A 22,356-nucleotide genomic window follows, 5' to 3' on the forward strand; every position below is an offset into this window, starting at 1 on the left:
CTAGCCTCACTGTTGTCTTCAAAGCTTGATCATTTCTGAAGTCCCCCAGGTCAAGTCTGCTATAGAATGTAGTGCCTCCCCTCTGACAAAGCACAAGAACTTGCAATATTTGAGAATGGCAGCCATACCACCCAGAGGTGTGTGGCGGAGCAGAGAGATGAAAGGAATATAAAATTTTGGGAGTGAAATCCTGGTCCTATCAAAGCCAATGGCAAAACTCCTACTGAGTTCTTTGGGGCCACTTTTTCACACTTTGAATGTAAACATTATGGACCAGATTCTTGAACAGAAGTCAGTCCTCTTTGCATGGAGAAAAAACACCCTGACAGAGCATCTCAGGGTTCATCTCGTGTAGTGGAGTCCCAATGTGCTGGCTTGGCTGACTCTACACTAGCCACTCCTTGCCTCCTCCTGTAATGAGAATTCCAGTTAATTTGTGTCAACTGTAGGAGAGGATGGGAGGATAGGAGCTGAAGTCTGCTGCAATTAAATAAACCTGATCTGGAAGATTGTCAGTCCTTCTGGCATGACTTAGAGCAAAGGCTTTACACCAGACAGCTGCTCCCTGTTTTAGAAGTGGTAGAAAAGCCACTTAGGCTCCCATTCTGAAGTATTTTGAGCAGAGCTCAGATACATGTGAGGGTCTGGCCCCAGAGGATCATTTTCACCTTGAAAGCTGGACCAAAGTTCAAGTCCTGTATTTCATTCCCCCCTAACAATTATTAGGAAGTGATGTGCTGATATTCTTCCTAATGGTCTTTCCACCTGGTAAGTGCCTAGTGTTCACATCCATCTCCCTGCCCATAATGCATATAATATGCATTTCACAGTAGAAGAAAAGACTCCCCAGAACTCCCTTTTTCATTGTTTAAATAATAACCAAAACCTTGAGTTCACTGTTGGAAAGTAAATACAGTATAAAACTATATTTTATGCACCTACTGTAACAAATCTACTTTTAAAGAATGAACCCTGTGTATGTACGAGTGAAGTTTTTTCCCTCCTCATATTTACCAAGCAGAGGAAAAGTCACACTGTGGCATATCATGATGACAGATTCTTAAAATACATAAGAATTTGACAACTAAGCCTCTTTCTATCACTTGCTGGGAATTCTACATTAATAGTGTGAAGAATTTTACAGAGTCTCCAATTTTACACCACTTTGATAGAAAATGGATAGGATGTCAAGGCCAAAATGCTTCAGCTTTCATAGTGACACAGACTCTACTCAGAGAAATTTCATCATATCACTTTATTGTATAACTCATTGTTTGGCATAAAACCCCACGGCAGATCAACCATTCTGGCAGACAATTTTTAGCCAAGGTTTCTTTTCCTTTGAACATGCTGCTGAATTATAGGGAGAATGAATTTAAGCAAGAGTTAGTTGATACTTTAAAATGAATAGATTAATTAGCTGTTCAGTGTAAATGCTCAATGAATTGCACCTTATCACTGAAGGGTTGTTTTTTTTAAATCATAAAAGTATGTACAAGAATATAAAACATTTAGGCTATTTCCAGCATATATAAAATTTTTAGTGGTATGATCCATTGGTATCAGCAAAACATTTAGGGTTAAATTGATATTGTCGTGAGTAGTGGTGCTGGTTCAGAATCACACAAGGATACAGATTGCGATTCTCTGAGTTTCTGGCTGTCCCTATGCACCAGAGGAGAAATAATCTGCATCACCTTTATGCTGCTTCCTTTGCGCTGGTTGACCTGTGCCACTCCTGGCCATCCAACCCATCTGCTTGCATAGGAAGAGGACTAGTGTAGTGGCAACTGAAGGAATGAAGCTACATTGTGAGTAGCCCATTCAGGGCAGTAAAGGGCTGCTTTCTTTCCCACTTTTCCACAAGCTCCTACATAGGTGCATTGGGCAAGTGACCATTTCCTCCTTTGTGTGAAGTTTGGTTCTTCAACAAACATGAATAACTCAGAAGAGTGGGTGTAAGCTGCACCACTTAAAAGAGTTTAGGATCATACAGGCTCCCTCTGCATGCAAATTCCTTCCCTGAGCTCCCCTGGATTGTTGCAGCATCTCACCACTCCCCATGTAGGCCTATGCCTAAATGGAACTACTGATGACCTACCGTATATACTCATTCATAAGCCGATTTTTTTTTAATAAAAAAGGGAAGCACCAGAGAAGGGGGTCGGCTTATGAACAGGTATAGAGAGGGAGAGGTGGGACACAGCCCCTCCCACAACAAAGGGAGCAAGGAGAGGCAGCACAGCCAGAAGGGAAGAGGTAGGGCCAGAGTGTCTCCACTTCTGGCCATGCTGCCCTCCCCACAGCCTCTGAAGCAGCTGCAGCTCTGGGGCTGGCAGGCCACAGCTGTGCTGCTCGGCCTCACCCCCCAGAGCAGTCTTTGGCTGCACCACTTGGGTGCTGGAGCACGCTGCGGCCGCACCGCCCAGTCTGGCCCGCCGGAGCAGACTGTGGCTGCGCTGCCCAGCCTGCCAGAGCAGCTCCAGCCAGGTCAGAGACATCCTCCCCTGGCCCTCCCCAGATAAGGTGGGAAGGGATGGGATGGGGAGAGGGTGGGGATCCCGGGCTAAGGGTGGAGTCATGTGGGGGTGGTCACGGGGGTTATTCCCCTGACCCCCAGCTTCTCCCCCCCAAAAAATTTCCCCACCAGTTGCTGTCCTGGCTCATTAAGGTAATCAGCTGGCGCGCTGGGACACTGTTAGGTTTACCTCCGTGCCTGCAGAGCTCGAGGTAAACAAACCATCTCGGCCTGCCAGCGACTTATCCTGATGGCCCAGGAGCCAAAGTTTGCTGACCCCTGAATTATAGGGTTGGCTTATGAACGGGTCATAAACATTTTCCATTTTTACTTATCCATCTTTGGGTGGGGAGGGGTTGGCTTATAAACGAACCGGCTTATGATCAAGTATATATGGTAATTATTTTTAGTATTTCCAAATACTACGTATTTAATATAAGTATATACACACATTTGTATTCAAGAAACAAACTTAATACTTAATATTTACTATTATGGCTAATGTTCATGTGCTTCATGCATATAAATTCATATGTGGACTAAGCAAAGAACATAAGAGAATTATGGAGTTCTGTAGCTCTTGTATTCCTTTTTTAAAAATTAGTTTTTTCTTGTAGTGCCAATAATTGGATGTTCCCTTGTATGGTAATAAATTATTTCGGCCTAGCAAATAAAATGGCTCCATTATATTGCCAGGGTTTTGAGTTCAAATCCTCTTAAATGGGTATAGTTAACCAAATTTCTATTAACTTTTTTACATCAAAGCAATTATATATGAAATAATTCTCATCACTTCCCTAACACAAAACAAAAGTGTTTTCAAAATATTTCATTTGTTGAATAAATTACTAAAAAAATAAATAAAACTAAGGAACAGAGTAAGTAAAAATTCAGTCACGTAAAGATAGAACAAACATATTAGCAAAATGTTATTCGCTTATGTGAATAATTTAAATAACATATTTCAGTATAAATTGGTTTCCTCTGCCTCTTAGTTTACATGAACTGACACATAAAAGTTCTGAAGTGTGGAGAATATAATTTCCTCCTTATTATAGTTACTTGTATTCGATTATGCTTGGATTACTTTGAAAGCAAAGATCACCTATATTGGGCCAGAGCCTCAGCAGGTTCATTTAGTTTCATGGGCTTCAATGGAGCTACACTAATTTATACCAGCTGACAATCTGGTCCATTATATTTAACACAAGTGGGAAACCTCTACAGATGATCACAAATCTAACTGATGTGTCCGAATAGTAGATTTTCTATTTACATTTTAGTTGATGGATGAGCATAATTTAATCTATCTGGACAGATCCATTTAGAATAACTACCCGAGGAGGCCTATGGTGTTGTTTATTCTAGCAAAGGTCTGGAAGAAGTTGCATTCAAACAATTTGTCCTCTTTCTGATGATTTTTCAAGTGGGTATATAAGAATAACTGTATTTTGAGTTTAACACCTTCCATTTTGAATCAAGCCATTCTCCTTTTTTAGGTTCTCTGGGCACAAGTAAATTAGACAGCACTATCTGAGTGACCAAATAAAGAGCAACAGTTTTGTATGGAGGGTTCTGTTGTTCCATCCTATACAGGGATCATTTCAATTGTGTTTATATGTAGTGATTATTCACCTTAACAGCTATTCCTGGTTCCTATGAAGAGCGCCTGCATTAATGGGCCTGACAAAGTCTGAACCCAAGCAAGACTGATGTGATACTGTCAGGAAGAGAGAAGGAAATCAAATAATTTGGTTCTAATACAATATCCCTCACTATTGAAGGCATCTACTGTCCTCAGCCTAGAGGTCCTCAGCCTAGTATCGACCTGGGGCCTTCCACCAGCCTCCCTGTTTTTCCATCCACATCCCCCAGCCAGTCCATTAATGGCACCTTACAATCCCCACTCCCCAAACAAGGTTTAAGGTGGCTATAGGATGGCTGGCTCACTATTGTACCAGTCATAAGAGCCTTGAACCCATTCCCCCGCATTCCACTCCTTTAACCAACACCTTCTGTTTAAGTCCTTTACCAAGCCATTTATCCAGTCACTGTACAACTTCTCTATGGAGTACCTGCATTGGACATCCACCCCACTCTTACATAATGAGTTGTGACATATGGCATATCTCCTTTCCCTACTCACCGTAACAGAGCTCCCCCGAACACAGTGTGTGGCAGGCAAACCCCCACCACCTGCCAGACACCACACACCACCTGCCAGACACCACCTTGGCCATCTGTTTAACCTGTTTATGAGATAAGTAGGAGGGTTAGTAAGGAGACTTGGACTCACGTGGCTTCACTTTGATCCACAGCTCAATGATTTAAAACTGTGACTTCATCATCTAATTTATCTACCTGGACTATTTTATTTGGACTATATCTGAAGTGTAAAAATTGACTAAGGCTGTATATTAAATTATATAATTCCTAAAGGGCTGAAAGAGACAGACATTCAAGAAGTTTTGTTTTGTTCAGTCTTTGTGAGTTTAGAAATCTGTGGGTGATGGAATAGAGACTTTGGAAAGAGAGTGCATTTTGTGCTTGAAACAAGTGTAAACGCATCTAAAATGTTTAGTACCATAGATCCTGAAGGACACCGAAACAGAGGATTGGGGCAGGAAGGCTATGAGGAAGAAAGGAGAACTAGAGGAGAGAGATGTCTCAGAGTAGAGAAATAAAGTGGCATGGGGTCAGTAAAAAGTCCCTACAAGTCTGTGGACACAAGAGAACTGTGGGGGTAAAAGAAGAGAAGAACTGGAAGATATGTCAAAAAGATGAGGTCATGGATGGAGAAAAAGGAGATAAGACTGGTATTCTAGAAACAAAGGACAAAGGAGAGGGAGAAACCAATCTAGGTAGGTCTGGTCTATCTGAAGAGGCTGCTTTAAAAAAAAATTCCATAGTCCTTTCTGACAACAGGATGTAACACATTTCTTTTCCATTAGGGGAATGTTTTATTACATTCTTGCAGGAAAAACAGTGCGTTTGCAATTTAAAAAGTTTATTTCACACACACAGAGCATTTTGTAAAGTTCTACTGTATAGGCAGACTTTATAACCTTTTAACATTCCCTTAGTTAATATTAGTGTACATAACGATAGTCGTAACAGTTCCCACTACATTTTAGCAAAGAGGCTTTTTTATAGAGAAATTTTTCAGTTCATTGAGCAGAATATTAGACCTTCAACAGTTTTGATGGAAAAGTAGGAGAGAAATAGAGAGTGGTAACATATTAAGCTTGTTTCAAGTAAATGACAAAAATATGGAAAATGAACATTTCTTGTGTGAGGTTGCCAGAAACTCCTCTTCTTTTTTATTTATATTCTTCATCAGGAAATGTATGAAATTGCAGCTATGAAAATATTTGGAACATTTATTACTCTTGTCTGAGCAAGTCTATTTACATATTTAATAGGGATGGTAGAGTCCCTTACACAGTTCAAAAGTGTAACCACCCTTTAAAATGCAGTTTTTCTAATGTTTTCTGGGGAATAGACTATATTATCTACAACGATAGGTCTTTTCCATCTCTTATTTCTATAATGATATGATTCACTACATTGAAACATCCAGGGATGAAGCATGAAGGACTTTTCTGATTTTCTCAGGGGGAAGGAGAGTCCTTGAGTTCTAATAGATGTATAATCTTTAATTGGCACCAATGTCAAGCAGTAATTTTCCCCCACAGCTGACATCTATACTGCCATTCCACTTGCTTTAGACTTTTCAATGTGAAAACAATTATAATCATCCTTTGAAGTTATATAGGAATTATTTGTGTACAGTTATTGAGAAGACTGAGTTTGACTAGCTGGGGCCTTCTCAAATGAAGAAGAAAAAAGGCCAAGCTAGCTAATTTTAATTTTTTCCTGCCGTTTCTAAATTAATAAATTTACACTTTCACAACTACGTTTTCCTTTTCTTCACATTCTCAAAAAGACTGTGCCACAGTCTAATGTAGGATATACTGGTGTCAACGTGGAGTGATTCCATTGGTGTCAATGAGTTTCCTTCAGTTTACCGTAGTGAAAATGAGGAGAAATTTGATCCAGTCTTTATTATGACATGTTATTGGCCTAGAAGCTGAGGCAAGGTAAAGAAACTGATATGTCCCTTATTCCTTTGTTTATAAGATTATCCTCAGGTGTTTTGTTTATAAGACTATCCTTACAGTGATTAATAGAGAGGAAGGATGAGCCAATGGTTGGAGTGATGGTTGGGATTTAAGACATAGGTTCAGTTCCTTGATCTGCTCTAGACCTTCTGTTTGACCTTGGGTAAGTCATCTAGTCTCTCTGTGCCTCACATCTCCATCTGTAAAATAGGGATCATAGTACTTCCCTACCTGTATGTGTGAGAATAAATACATTAAGATTGTGAGGTACTAGGGTAACAGGAGGTAATATAAGTACTATAAATAGGGATCCATAATGGTTACCCATGCCTTACTAAACTAGAAGATAATGGGCCCAATCCTGCATTCCAGCACATCCAAAACTCTGAGTGGAACTAATGAAGAAGCAGATATTAGAGGAATACGAGATCCAATCTAAAGTTGGAAATGCAGAACTGTGCAAGTTAATGCTTTTGGTTTTTATCATCTCTCAGTGGAAAGAATGAAATCAGTCAGCTTGTGATATCTGCAAGCAAAAGTGTTTGAAAGCGGAGGGAAGGAAGAAATATGAATGTAAGGAGAATAGGAGATGGGAAGTATTTTTTTCCTCCTGCTCAAAAAGGAAGAGTAAACTACCAACTAAGTTCCTAAATGATAAAATCTTATTATTGTAGAGAAATAAACAGCCCAAACAGGACCACATCCCCAGCAGCAACATTATCATTATTATAGCAGAGGACCTTAGGAATAGTTGCTTCCATATGACACATTTATAGGTAGCGCTCCTGGAACCTTAGATATTTGGTTCTAAAATAGATCCATCACGCTAAAGAGCAAAGGCAGAACATTTCTCCTCTCCAATAGCCCTGGTATTGGAAGAGCAGCAATCATAATGCCTACTACTGCTTCTGAGTAGGTGTTATAATTCCTGTTCTTCCAATATCAAGCAGTATGGGATGGCATCTTATGTTACAGAAAGGCTGTTTGCTGTTACTATGTCACCATCTGATCCAAATGAGATTGTAGAATGGCAGGCAATAAAGGTTAATGAGCTTACACTGATCAATATCTACAAGCCTCCGTCAGTTAACTGTCCAACTCTCGCTCTGCCCAACTTTCCATGTCCTTCCAACTATTGCTTCAATTCACATCATGTCAGTAGGAATTACTCTGACAATACGCAGACAGAGAGAGTCCAGTGGAATGGGCATCAGTCGCTGACATAAAACTCCTCTATAGCCAGAGCAAACACCACACTTTTGCTGTGGCAGATGGGTAAACAGGGTCTTCACCCATTTTTGATTTTTCATCTTCTGGGCAACTGCTCCTGGTGGTCCTAGAGTGAAAAGTGCTTGAAGCTTTCCCAAAGTCTCATTATTGGCCATATTTGATCACCATGAGCCTTCAGATATCAATAACAAACAGCTTACAGAAGGCCCAGTAAAAATGTTCAGAAATCTTGGTGGGAGGTCTTTCAAGGAGAATTAGAGATTTCTATCAAGGATTTGGTTGAGTTGGACTTGATATGTCCACCCAATATAAATGACACTTACCAAATTTTCTGTGAATTAGTTCTGAAAGCTGCTAGATCAGTGTTTCTCAAACTGGAGTCGCCGCTTGTGTAGGGAAAGCCCCTGGCGGGCCGGGCCGGTTTGTTTACCTGCCCTGTCTGCAGGTCCGGCCGATCGCGGCTCCCACTGGCCACAGTTTGCTGCTCCGGGCCAATGGGAGCTGCTGGAAGCGGCGGCCAGTATGTCCCTCGGCCCACGCCGTTTCCAGCAGCTCCCATTGGCCCGGAGCAGCAAACCGTGGCCAGTGGGAGCCGCAATCGGCCGGACCTGCAGACAGGGCAGATAAACAAACCGGCCCGGCCCGCCAGGGGCTCTCTCTATACAAGCGGTGATCCCAGTTTGAGAAACACTGTGCTAGATAATTGATTCTTAGAGATTATCATGAACAGTATATACCTGGATGGTCATCAGAAGTAATTAAGCTCTACCAGGAATTAAAATCTTTTAGTAATGAACAGGTGGCTGTTAATAAGAGCCAGACACTCACTCAACTTCTGGATCAATCCAGGCATGATTGATGGCGAGACACAATCCATACAAAGATGGACTTTACTTATTCTGGCCAGAAAACTGACAGATCATCAAAAGACTTTCTGAAGAGACTAGCCTCAGCAAAGAGGAGTTTCTGATCACTACATATCTTATTGCATCCCAGCTAGTGACTAATAACCATACACAAAACTTGGATAAGTCTTTCAGACATGCAATTAAAATTGAGGTTACAGAGATGTGGCAGGGTCCTAGTGTGGATTCAAACTTGAAGGCTCTTTTTTCACCTAAAGAGCTCAATCAGGCCAAACTTATGAAAGCAGGAAAGGCTTCAGGCTTGGATTAAAGGACAAGAAAGTTGGTGCCATTCTGTTGGATCTGTCAGCTACATAAGCCCTTGGTGCAGTTCATCATGGAAATAGAGAATGAGCAGGAGGACCCAGAGGTGGATTGAGTAGATGGGCTTCTTTATTGCGGTACTTGTTCCCCTCGACCCAATTGTCGAGTAAGCACTGAATTAGTTACAGCACACTCTTTTTATCTAAGTTAGTACATAAATAATTTACCCAAAACCCTTATTGATTAATATGAACGCCCATACAATGAATATTAATAGCTATATACTGAATATAATTATACCCACCCCTGTTAACTGTTCACAGCATTATGCATATTATACAGACATTTTTACCTTGAAGATACATTTCTTTGCAGTAATGGTAGCCACAAGTTCCCTTAATCAGCAGTTCACAGGGGAGGGAGGAAGGGGTCATGACCCCGAGCTCGTTTATGTAGCTGGGAAAGGAAGAGAGAGGGAGATAACACTGCTCTACACAAAAAGTATCTTTTAGATCTCCACATTCCTTATGCAGCTGCAACGCTTATCAATCCTCAACAAGGAGAAGGGAAGCGAGAGGGATAGCACTTTATTTGACAAGTGAAGGGACAGTGCCTACCCCTGCCTTCCTCCCTAATACCATGCTAGTGGTTACCCAGGTCTTTACTTAATCCTTACATATCCCAACAGGAATGATAACAAATCAGAGCTTCACCTTGCAAGCTGGAGACAAAGTCAGAACTCACAATGATCTATTTTAGCTCCTCTCCTTTTCAACATATATTCTTACAGCCTACCAGCAACTGAGGTTGATAAGTACATACTGTATATGCAGGACGCAGCTGTCTCACTGATGTGGGTAACTGTTTACACAATATCTAAGGGTTACCTAGCCAGGACATGAATGCTCTGGACACTTGCCTTTGTCAGTGGAAACTTACATTAAGTGACTCTAAGACAGAGGCCACAACCTTCCATCTTAACAAGTGCCTGGCCAATCAACCCTTTACAGCAGACGTGGGCAAACGACAGCCCGTGGGCCACATCCAGCCCATGGGACCGTCCTGCCTGGCCTTTGAGCTCCCGGCCGGGGAGGCTAGCCCCTGGCCCCTCCTCCGCAGCCTCAGCTCACCTTGCCGCCAGTGCTCTGGGAGGTGGGGCTGCGAGCTCCTGCTGGGCAGCATGGCTGCGAGAGCTGCCGGGTGTAGTGTATTAAATTTCTCCCCATAGGAATGTGCAACTTATGGAGCACCAGGACTGGCAGCCATAAGTAGTAAACAATAAGTAGCACATTCCTACGGGGAGCAATTTAATGCACTACATCCGGCTAGGGAAGGCTGTGTCTCCCCAAACAGCTGGGGCCCCGCCCCCTACCTGCCCCTCCCACTTCCCACTCCCTGACTGCCCCCCTCAGAATGCCCAACCCATCCAATCCCCCCACACACACTCCTTGACCCCTGACTGTGCCCTCCCAGGACCCCTTGCCCCTAACCACCCCATCGGGACCCCACCTCACCCCCTATCTAACCAACCCCCCGTGCGCCCTGTCCCCTGACTTCCCTGACCCCTATCTGCATCACTGTCCCCCTGACAGTCCCACCGGGACTCCCACGCCTATCCAACTGCTCCCTGCCCCTGACTGCCCCCCGGGACCCTCTGCCTCTTATCCTACCCCCAGCTCCCCGCCCCCGTACCATGCTTCTCAGAGCACCAGAACTGGCAGCCATAAGTAGTACACCGTAAGTAACACATTTCTAAAGGGAGCAATTTAGTACACTACATCTGCCCTCCATACTCTTTCGGAAACCCGATGGTTTGCCCACCTCTGTCTTACAGTGTCTGCTGAGGATCATCCACTCCCTTTCCAGACAGTTATCACTTATTTAGGAGTCAAACTGGGCCATAGTCTATGTAACGGGTTGGACTCACCCCTGCGGCGCCTCCTGCTGGTGACTCTGGGGAATTAGCTCTTTCCAGCCCTGGAGCGCCCTCTGCAGGCCGGTGATCCACCTGTTTAGTACTGGCCCCCCGTGTCCCTCCCAGGACCCCGGTGCCCTTTTACATGGGGTGCTGCCCCTTGGCAGTAACCCCTTTTTCTCTGGGTCTCCCCTCCTCAGGGAACCCTCACCCTACTATCCCCACCTCGCCTCAGTAGTGGCTACTGCCCAGTCTCTATCTAGCCCCCGTTCACTGGGGCAGACTGCAGTATCCAGTACTCATCATCGGCAAAGGGGGTTTGGACCTGCTGCCCTTGCCTACCCCTAGGTTGCCCCCTGCAACCCCCCAGTACCTGTTGGCCCTCTGCTAGGTGGCAGCCTGGGGTTTTCTAGGCTGGAGCTTCCCCAGCTCCTCAGCCTTTCCCCAGCCCTGCTTCACCCTAGGTACCTTGTCTCAGCTCCTAAGCAGCCAGGCCCATCTCTCTCTATAGCCAGAGAGAGACTGTCTGGGCTCCTAGCTCATAGCCTTTTATAGGGGCCAGCTGTGGCCTGATTGGGGTGTGGCCCAGCTGTGGCTACTTCCCCAATCAGCCCAGCTTTGAGAGCAGCAGCTCTCAAGCCCTGCCAAGCCGCTTTTAAACCCCCTTAAAACCAGGAGCAGGGATCCACCCTGCTACAGTCTAACATACCAGTTCCATTCAGACCACTTATAGGAAAAGATCCCCTCCCACATGACCTTGATCCAGAAGCTAGCAGGATCTCCTGGGGAAAATGTTGTACTAACCTGGGGAAAATGTTGTACTAACCTAAGTCCTGGTGCTGGTATTTGTTCCAGCAGAGTATTATTCAGCAGTTTGGGGCAGAAGTCAGCATATGCATATTGTTGATACACAGCTCAGTTCAGCCACTCATATCATTAGTGGTTACCTTAGCCACACATGAATAGCAAATCTGTGTGTGTTGGCTCATGTAGTTCCTCCCACAACTTGGATGAAATGCCATCACCTTTAAAGCTGCCTGGGGAACTATTAGAGTGACAAGGTGAGTGACCAACTTCTGCTGGTGAACTATGTTGAGGGACTATGACTGATGAAGAAAACAACCTGCTGCACACAAGGCTGACAATGGTTCCTCTAGGTGCAAATCAGCAACGCACACTTTCCACAATAATATCTTCCTGCCTCCAGAAGAAAACCCATACAATTACTGTTCCTTCTGACGTGCCACAGCTGACTTTGCATCATCATTTTGCAGTGGCTATACATGCATTCATTCCAGAAATGCTAATCTCAGATGAACAATGGAATACCAGAGCTAACAGCTATGTCCTCCCAGAGTGGCAGCAACTCGGGTATAGAGAGAGAGGCATGCTGATGAACATCAGAAGCCCTAATTCACACTCACCTGTTTGCAATCTGAGACACATATCCTGGACTAGGCATAACAGGCTGCTGACTAGAATGCCCAGTGTGGCTGCCACAGTTCAGAGATTTGGCTTTGGCCTATCTTCACAGTGTGACTGTGGAGCAGTGATGCAGACAGTGAAACATATGGTGGAGGAATGTACTATTAGAAAATTGGAGGGTGGACTACACCACCTTGCTGCCCTTAATGATGCAGCAGATAGATGGCAGAACAATCTAGATATCAACTTGGGACATACAAAAGAGGAAGACTCATAATGCCAGTTGGAGTCTAGTTTCAGATCTAATTAGCTAAGGATAGGTCTATGCATCCACATTACTTTATTAGTGCCACCTACTACACTTGTCAAAAGATAGGCTATTGGAGCATACACCTGAAACAGCAATGCTAATGTACTTCTGCTGTAGAACATGTGATAGTAACACTGATGACAAGGCAAAGTGTGACATTGTAAAGACAATGGCAACTAGGTGACATCAGCATTAAATACTGCCTCTCTAGGTGATGGGTGTAGTAGGTGCATGTAGGGGCAATGACCACTTCTAAAGGCAGTTTTTTAGTTTTTAATATATAGTTCTAAAAGATGTATAATAAATAGTATGATTTGTGTCAGTGATGATAAAAATTAATTACAGTTGCTAAATACCATACTTCCATTTGAAAAAAAATTACTGGTAAGTAAATTTAGTGCTTATGAAATGTGCTTAAACTGATGATGCTGGTGACTAAAGTTGGTTGTTTATCTACTGAGCAGGAACAGCACAGGTCATTGCAGTGGAAGATTTTGCAGTGTGCCTCATGTCTATTTTAGGAGATGGACTGTGTCCACCAACTAATTTCAGTAGACCACGAAATACCAATGAGATTACAGTGATTTTGCCAATACTGCAATGGGCTGGATTAGAAGTGGTAGCAAAAAGTCAAAGGTTTCCTGTCCACTTTCATTTGAGTGTTCTGCTTGAAATCCCAATTGAAGGGAGTCGAAATGAAGTTTGAGGGTTGGTAAAACATGATGGGCAATGCTCTTTAAGGACAAAAGTATGGCTCTTATGACTTTTGGAAGGTTTGGGTAAGAATTCCTATAGGAATGGCGCACTGCTGAAGGGAAGCATTATGACTACTTCAGTCTGATCCTTGACTGGTATAAACTAGGATAGTACCAGTTACTTTGATGGAGCTACCCAATTTATTCCAGCTCAGGGTCAGGTACTTTGTCTCTGGTTGCACTTGCAACTCAAGTAGTTCTTGTTATATCTGTACACAAAGCATAGCTTGCACCTACTTGCACTCCCTTCCAGTGCAAGTCAATGTATGGGACAAGGCCCTAACACCACCAATAATCTACCCAGCACATCCACTTTGCCAACAGCATTAGCAGGCACTTTTTGTGTCCATGGACTTCAACCACCAACATTATTGCTGCTTCTTCCTGAGGCAATGGGGGAAAGGGACTTGCACCTTCTCCTCCCCATCACACCATACTTTGAGAGCCATAATATGGCCCTGAACAATTAGGATGAAGGACAATAGAGATAGGATAAGAGTTATTAATTAGAGAAGGATCTATTTCAAAGCTGGAGTGATTCAGAAGTCTTTCTGTGGCATTCAAATGTGCTAATGATGGAACCAGACAAGTCAAATACAAATTTTAGATGGAATTGGATCAGACAGATAACTAATTAGCTTAAGGAAATAAATGAAGATAGTGATATCCTATGAAAAAGTAGAATAAAAGAATCAAATGAATATCCTGGAGAGGGGGACAAAAGGGAACAGGGTAATAAAAGGCATTGCAACCAAAAAGCAATCCATTACCAAATGCTTTGCCTTTTACTGTGCTGAACAAGGGGTAGGGGTTAACATATAATAAATAAATAATCTAAAATAATTATACCACTTACCTTATTAAAGAGAAAACTCGTGAAACTCTCTGGGGTGTGCAGTGATTCTAAATTAGATAATTTATTTATCTGTCTGCATTCCTAAAGCGCCTATTACAGATAATAATGATTAAAGGTGCTTTTAATGATAAAAATGTAAGAAAGAGCCGCAGAGGGCTGTGGCTCTTTGATTGAATTACAGAACTCTAATATTACAATTTAGACAAGACCAATGTGCTATTTAAACAAGGCTTGAGGATTTAGTTAAGTTACTGTCTAAAAACATTCAAGTCATAAACTGAGGTGGATTTCCACTAGATGTTATGTAATTGGCAAGTAAACTGCTGCATTTGGCCAAGTACAGAGAAAAAACAAGGCTAAGCTGATGGATTCTGGCTTGTTCATAAATTAAAGAAGCCAAACTATTTAAATGCAATAGTTAACCAGTAGGGGCACATTCTGATCTCAATTATATACTGTTCTACATTTGGAAAACGCAATAGAGCTCATTGCAGGTACTCCAGAATTACACCAAAGACCAGAATCTGGCTCTTATTCCTATATGAATTGATTAACATAATTGCAAAGGGTGTGTGTGTGTACACTAAACAGTAATGAAATTTCATACAAAAAAGTAACCAGAACATTGTAGTAGGAGGTCAACTACTTGGCGTGAAACAGAAGAAGAAGGAATATTAAAAGGAAACAACTTATCAGAAAAACCAGCACAAGAATATGGAAATTGGAAACGCTGACCTTTACAAAATGTGGGAGGGTCCAGTGTCCAATTTTAGAGTGATTAAGTACTTTGCCAATGCAGAGTGTACTGAGATTTGCCAGCATTAGTTCAGTCTTTCTGTTTTCCTTTGTTCAGATGAATGCAGGATGCATAATATTAGAAGGAGATACACAAAAGTCCCAAAATTAAAAAAAAAGAAAAGTGGGTTCATATACAAGCTATTTGTTCAGTGGACTGCTTAATGCTGGAGGCAAACAGTATAAAAAGAAACTCTCAAAGTCAGTAGCAAATCAACATGTCACTTTTAATCTATGCTTTAATAAGTTATGCAGAAAAATCTGCAGCTTCTGTCAAAAAAGAAAATAAATCTCTTTTATAAATCAAATCACCAAGGCTGTTATCGTCAAGTTTTTAAAAAATGCTACTTGGGTGATCAATGGGGGTGGGGGGTTGGAACAGAACTGGAAGGAAATAGCAGGATCCATTGGCATATACATTACAATTATGCTGGCTTACCTGTACATCCATCACTTTGCTATTTTAATAATGGTAGGTATCCTAAGCATATGATAAACTGACATGTTAACTTATGATTCCTCAGACAGGTTGTTAGTGCTACTGGAAATGAGGACAGAATGGGCTGTGGGACAGCAGTGGTGACAATGAAAATAGACCTTTAAGATATTTGCAACCCCTTTTTTCTTTTTCTGACTTCCAGGAATGTATTTGTGAAGCGTGCTAAACAAAGCAGCAAGGTAAGATGACATCCTCTATCCACAAAACAAGTACAGGATGGCAGCAGGAGTGATAGTCTGCCCACTTCATTCCATCAGTCTGCTTCATTACTGAGCTGGAGGTAAGATACTTCAGTATGAGCTGGTTGGTCAGACTCCATGCTGATACATTCCTTGAGCTCACTGTTGAGACTGGTTCCCCTGTAGCCTAGTTATTTTGAGAACGAACATTTCATTGACATAGGGACTATTCACTTTAAAAAGGAAATAGTTAATAAGACTCAAGCTATATAATGCATTTTAGAACACCCTTTGAAAAGGGATGAACTCAAAGATTAGACAAGCCTTAGGCAGTTTGGCCAGTAGGGAGTGACAGGGAAATTGTGTAACTGGATACAGAACAGATGAATCTGAAAATCATCAATTGATACAGATATCATAAACCTAATCCATTATTATATTTACCTTATTCTTACATGTAGATCTGGGCTGGGCTAGACTGAGGCAGGTGTTACCAGGTCACTGGTGCACCCGTGAGAGGGTCTGCCGTATATACAGTCAGCCACATATGGTGCTGCACGAACACTCACTGGACAAAAGAAGAGCGGTGAGTGAAACACAGACGCCTTGAACCTGAGCCAGCCAATGGCCTGATATGAGGCCCAGAAATGCAAGCCTTGTGCTAGCTGTCGTTGGATCCCTTGTTAAAGCAGGGGGTGAGGGAAAGGGTAAATGGAGAACGGTGGGGATACAAAAAGGGAAAATAAGGAGATTGGGGAAGGAGTCAATCAGTAAAAACTAGAGGGACAAGAAGGAAAAAAAGGAGAGGAGACTGAAGCTGTAAAATGCCTATGGACATGGCAGGGAACAGACTGCTACCACATTTTGACCTGGGCCCTGCTATTACCTGATCCACACCTGACTACTACGGCATTCTGAGACTGAAGGCCAAGGCCACATAAGAACTGCAAACGGTCCTTGTAGACCACTTCCTAAGTGGGACAAGGCAAAGAGAGTACATATCACTTCTTGTCACTTGGCTCAAGCCAAGTCCATCAAGAATTAGCATTTGAAAATAATTCCAGGATTGACCACAGTCTGCTAGGCTAGACTGTCTGACTCTTGTGTAATTATCCTGCATTATCAAACATGATTGAATGGAAGTTTAGATGCTCCAAAAACAGTTGTTCCAGGGTACAAACATAAGTTCCTGGTCATTGTTCAGCCTAGACATTCAGCTCTCTACTGGAACTCTCTACTACGAGATATCCAGAAGAGTCCAAATCATGCCATACTTTCTTCAAGTTCCAGCTTTTTCTGTGAAAGCTTTCCTTCAGTAGTGGAGTGGCAGACGGGTCTGACATCTATCTACATAACTTAAACCAAAATGGCTAAAGCAATGGAAATGAGAAAGGGTATAGATCCTATATCAAAGACAAATTATGCCACCCTTGTTCATACTGAATAGCACCTTATTCCATGAGTAATAATACATAATAAGTAGTTCCACTTTAGTAGTCCTATTGATATAGATGAGTCTACACTCGGAATGAGGTACTACTTGATATGATTAAAGTTGACAGGTTTGGGTCCATAGTGATGAGTGCTTATCTGGATTTAAACTTCACACCTATAGCACCATATAAAATAGTAATGGTGATTAATAAAGAATAGACCAAGACATTTATTCATCCATATTCTGTCTGACACAGAGCTTTATAGTCACAGCAAGAGTTATACCAGAATATATAGCTACACCAGTAAAACTGGCAAAAAATGACATCTTAGTTCAGTAAAAAAGTGCAACACTTTTGGTCTTGTCTCAAATTTGTGGGAGAAAAAGGAATTTTAGAGGTGTAAAACTATCAGTTTTTGAATGTGAATATAAATTTAGCAAATACTGATAGTTTTTGCCTTGTAGCATTCACTGAGCAGAAAGCAGTTTTCATTCATTAGTAACTTTAATGACCTTGGTTTTATGTCTCAGCTACAAGACAACACCTCTACCAGCTGTCAAGTATCAGAGGGGTAGCCATGTTAGTCTGGTTCTGTAGAAGCAGCAAAGAATCCTGTGGCATCTTATAGACTGTTACAAAACGTCTGTTAGTCTATAACGTGCCACAGGATTCTTTGCTGCTTCTACCAGCTGTGTGTTCCCTACCTAACAGCTGCTGATTCAGTACAGAGGGAAGAGCATCACCTCCTTTGCCAAAATTGCTAGCTGCATTTTTCAAGACTCCTCTCACTGAAGACCTAGCCAAACCTTTCCCTGCAGTGGGTCTGATTCTGCTCACCCTTTCTTGTGTTTGGCAGCACCTCATTCTGGGCTAAATCAAGGCTCTGCAAGGAGCACTGTTGCACTGACACAGGAACAGAGCAGGAAATCTGTCTCCTGGCTCTCTGCAGAGTAGGAGGGAGATACACTGTACCAGATCACTACCTGGGGCAACGTACATCTCCCAGAAGACCAGCACTCATCTGCTGGTTGGTGCTTTGGAGGAACTGTGACTTAATGGTTCAGTTGAGCTCTAGAATGCCAATTTTTCCCTCTTGTAAAGAGGTGCCCATGTTTATTATATATATAGTTTCTGTTTTTCATATCAATATGAAGAAGCTTATATGACATTGAGAATATCATTTATGAACAACAAAAAGAAAAATCACTTCATGTTTCTGAATTTTTTTTGTCTTTTATAACAAAAAAGTGAAAAGTACATTATTTCCTCTGAGGGTATGGCTACACTTACGGTTTGCAGCGCTGGTAGTTTGCAGCGCTGGTCATCCAGCTGTGTAGGAGCAGTGCTGGTGTGTGGCCACACTCACAGCTACCAGCGCTGGTGTGTGGCCACATTTGCAGTATTAGCAGCGCTGTTGGGAGTGCTGCATTATGGGCAGCTATCCCAGCATTCAAGTGCAACAACGTGCTTTTCAAAAGAGGGGGGTGGAGGGTGGTGTACTGTGACAGGGAGCGGGGAAGATAGAGTGGATTTTTGGAGCCAACACTGTTGTGTGTTAGCTTCCTGGATTGGAAAAATCACAAAATGTTCATGAGCCCTTAGTCTTAACTCTTAATTGCATACAGCCTGCCTCCAACACGGACCCCCCCCCCCCCCCCCCCCCGCTGTTTCACTCACTCCCTGTGGTGTTTGCTGTGATCAGTGTTTGTTTTAGATTAGCAGTTCAACGGAGCTCCGATCGGTTCTGTTTCATTCACTCTCCCTGCCTCTCATTTGATTGTTTACAGCCAGGTACAGATGATCACAGCAAACAGGAGCTCTGTTCGGCGCTCCGATCGGTTCTGTTTCATTCACTCTCCCTGCCTCTCATTTGATTGTTTACAGCCAGGTACAGATGATCACAGCAAACAGGAGCTCTGTTCGGAGCTCCGATCGGAGCTCGTTCACAACAAAACAAAGAGAGGCTGCATAACAAAACAAAGAGAGTAATTTATAAAAGCATTCTGGGATACACCTTATACCCTGGAGGCCAATCACAGCGCTGGTGTGTGGCCACACTTGATGACCAGCGCTGCAGCACCAGCGCTGGAATCCTTATTCCCCATGCCGAGTGAGGTATACGGCCAGCGCTGCAGCCAGGGAGTTGCAGCGCTGGAAGTGCCCTGCAGGTGTGGCCACTTACTAATTGCAGCGCTGGTAGAGGCTTTCCAGCGCTGCAAATCGCCAGTGTAGCCATACCCTAAGTAAACTGACTCCCTGGTAAATACTATTTTATAAATACTCCGTTGACAGCTGAGGGCGGTATTATAGAACATTTACTCATGATGAGAGGTAGCGTACTCAGAGAGTAATCCCATTGAAGGGTGGTAGAGCATGCCCTTAGGCGTTGTGAAGCATGTACAAAAGCCCATGTTAGAATATTTTGTTTCATTCTTTTCTCTCTTGTGTTCTTGACATGACACGTGAATTGTTTGTTATTTGCTATTTCATATTTATACCAAAAATAAATATTTCTTTCCCCCAAGCATATCAGGGACAGAATAACAATCTGAAAAAGGTCAGAATCTATCACTTTTGTTAATTGAATCTGTCTTCAAAGCCACAATGGTAATACTTCAAGGGGAAGAAAGGGCATGGACGTAATAATCAGAGCTAATGTCTCTGTATGAACTTGACTTGATAGCAGGTATGCTCAAAACCAAATGCAGCTTGTGCTTCAAATCCTTTCTTAAGAAACCATCAGCCCTTGGAAATTTTGTCATTTTGCTCAAGATAAATGATTCCATGAGATTGTAATCCTCAAAGGCTCGTCCTCTGGGTGTAAAATAATTGTTAATGCTTCAACTATTTACAGCCCGTTAGGTCCCTAACAAAAAGATCCTCTAGGAATTTCAAAATATTCTATTAAAATTGTTTGTACTATTGTCATGTACATAAAGTATCTAGTATTCCTGTGTGTACTGGCCTGCTAAAAAGTATCTCTGAAGGAAAAAAGAAGAAAGTGCCATCTGGTTGTGTGCTGAAGTATCTGTGAAGTCACCAGAAATGAGTCCCACAAGACTTCTCTAAAACAATATTCCTTTTTCTGCTGTGATACTTGTTTGTGCATTCCATTTGCACAGTATTTCTGAAATATTGTTGCATTAATGACTAGGAATAAAAGCTCCACTAGGCACATTTTGTTTTGTTTAGAAATGTCACTCCCCAAATGCACAAGGAAAAGGGGAGTGCAAATAAAGTTGGAGAAGCAAGTGAGCAAAGTTGGGAGAGTAGCAATAATAAATGGGTATTTCAAAGTGCTCTTCCTGAAGCCCCATCTCAGGTCAGATATGTCAGATCCTAGTGGTTATTTGGTCAGAAGTGAATTCTGTTCCTTTTGAGTGTCTTCTTCTTTGTTTTCTTTCTCTGAGTTATAGCGGGGACTTTACAAATTATGGGAGCATGCAAAGTGATATTTTGTGCAACAGACACACAAGAGGTGACTAAAACTATCTATGGTATATAACATTCTGAAGACTATAGCTAAGCCTAGTCTGATGCTCTTTTTCACGTTTTAGCTAAGAAGAGAACATGAGTGCATTGTGTAGTTGTGCATGTGCTGTTTTAGCTTTATTTAGTAGCTTTGGTATAGTTACATCTCAGTGTTACTAGAATTTTGCTGAATTGTTTGGTTAGGTTTCATACACACAGAGAGTTTGTTGTTATTAGGGTATTGTCCAAAATATGTCAAGGTGACATTGATCTATATGCATCATGTCACATTGAACTACCATTGAATCTCTCTCAAGAAATGGATGATAAAATTTAATGTGTGGATTGTGTCCAGATATTATTGAATTTATTTTCACCCGTCCATTGTGGGGAAATATTATCTGTTTTACAGATTAGAAAACTGATGCACAGAGAGATTAAGTGACTTGTCAAAGGTCAATTTGGAAGTCCCTTGTAGGCACAGGAATTTAACCAGATCTCCTGAGTTCCAGTCCAATGCTTTCAGAAACACATATTGATTGTACACTCTTACTTGTGTATAAAATCTATAGATCCTCAAAAACCAAATGGTGCATAAAATTGTTTTTAATTTTATTTATTTGATAATTTATAATTTCACATATTATACTAGGAAAAGCCAAAAACTTTTGATAATCTGGGATCAATTTAAAGAATAAGGGACATACCACAAATGAGACAGATACTAGTTATTTGTGGAGGTGCTTGGTGGGCATGAAGCTTCTAAGGGAGCAGAGTCCCTTGAATGCAAGGTGGGGTGCATGATTACATGTGATGAGGCTGTAAGTATAAAATAAAGACAGAGCCTGGATAGTGCAGGGCATGGGAACGCTATCCCACTCAGAGACACTTTAGAGTTTGTGTGAAATTTTGTTCACAACCTCTTGGAGATTAACACAGGTTCAGATTGAGAGGTTGGGGAACCAGTAGGCATGGCTAATTCTGAGCTTGCATTTTGTTTTAAGGTTTTAATTAAAGAAGAAGGGGGCAAATGGCTCTAAGATAACTTGGCTAATTTACCTTATTGCATGTCATTATGCACCCATATTTCTGTTTGAAAGAATAAACCCATCCTGTGTTGAAGGGCTTTATTTAAAAGAATAAGCAAGCAAATATTAAGATTAAATGAAAATATCACTAAATCTACTATAAATTCACTAACCTAATTAAGATTGTAACAAATTAAGGTCACAAGTGAAATTTAAATCAATAGATCAAGGGGTTAACAATGATGCTGTCTTGGATCATCAATTTATCAAAACATCACATTAACATAGCAGGTAATTAAATCACGAGGTTGACCCAAGAAAGAATTACCTTTCATTAGTGCTGTATCAAGAGACTGAAGAATGTAGCTGTTGTGCTTTAATCGAAAACCTCCCAGTTAAAATATCCTCTCTCAACAGTGAAATAAATCTAGCTGGTGTAGGACATACCTGTCTATTTTGATTTTAGGTCCTGACCAAGAAAGATTGCACCAGTACTAAACCTTAGCTTGACCAGTCTTAGGGAAACACAGAGACCGTTTTTTTCCATAACCAAAACCTCAATGCTACTACAGGCTTCCTCCTCCTTTAAAACTCACTGTTAGGGTAGCTCCTCTTCTACTCTTCTTATCCTCCTGCCCCTGCAGGCCAT

The sequence above is a fragment of the Mauremys mutica genome, chromosome 7 (genome assembly GCF_020497125.1).
Source record: "Mauremys mutica isolate MM-2020 ecotype Southern chromosome 7, ASM2049712v1, whole genome shotgun sequence".
Classification (NCBI taxonomy): Eukaryota; Metazoa; Chordata; order Testudines; family Geoemydidae; genus Mauremys; species Mauremys mutica.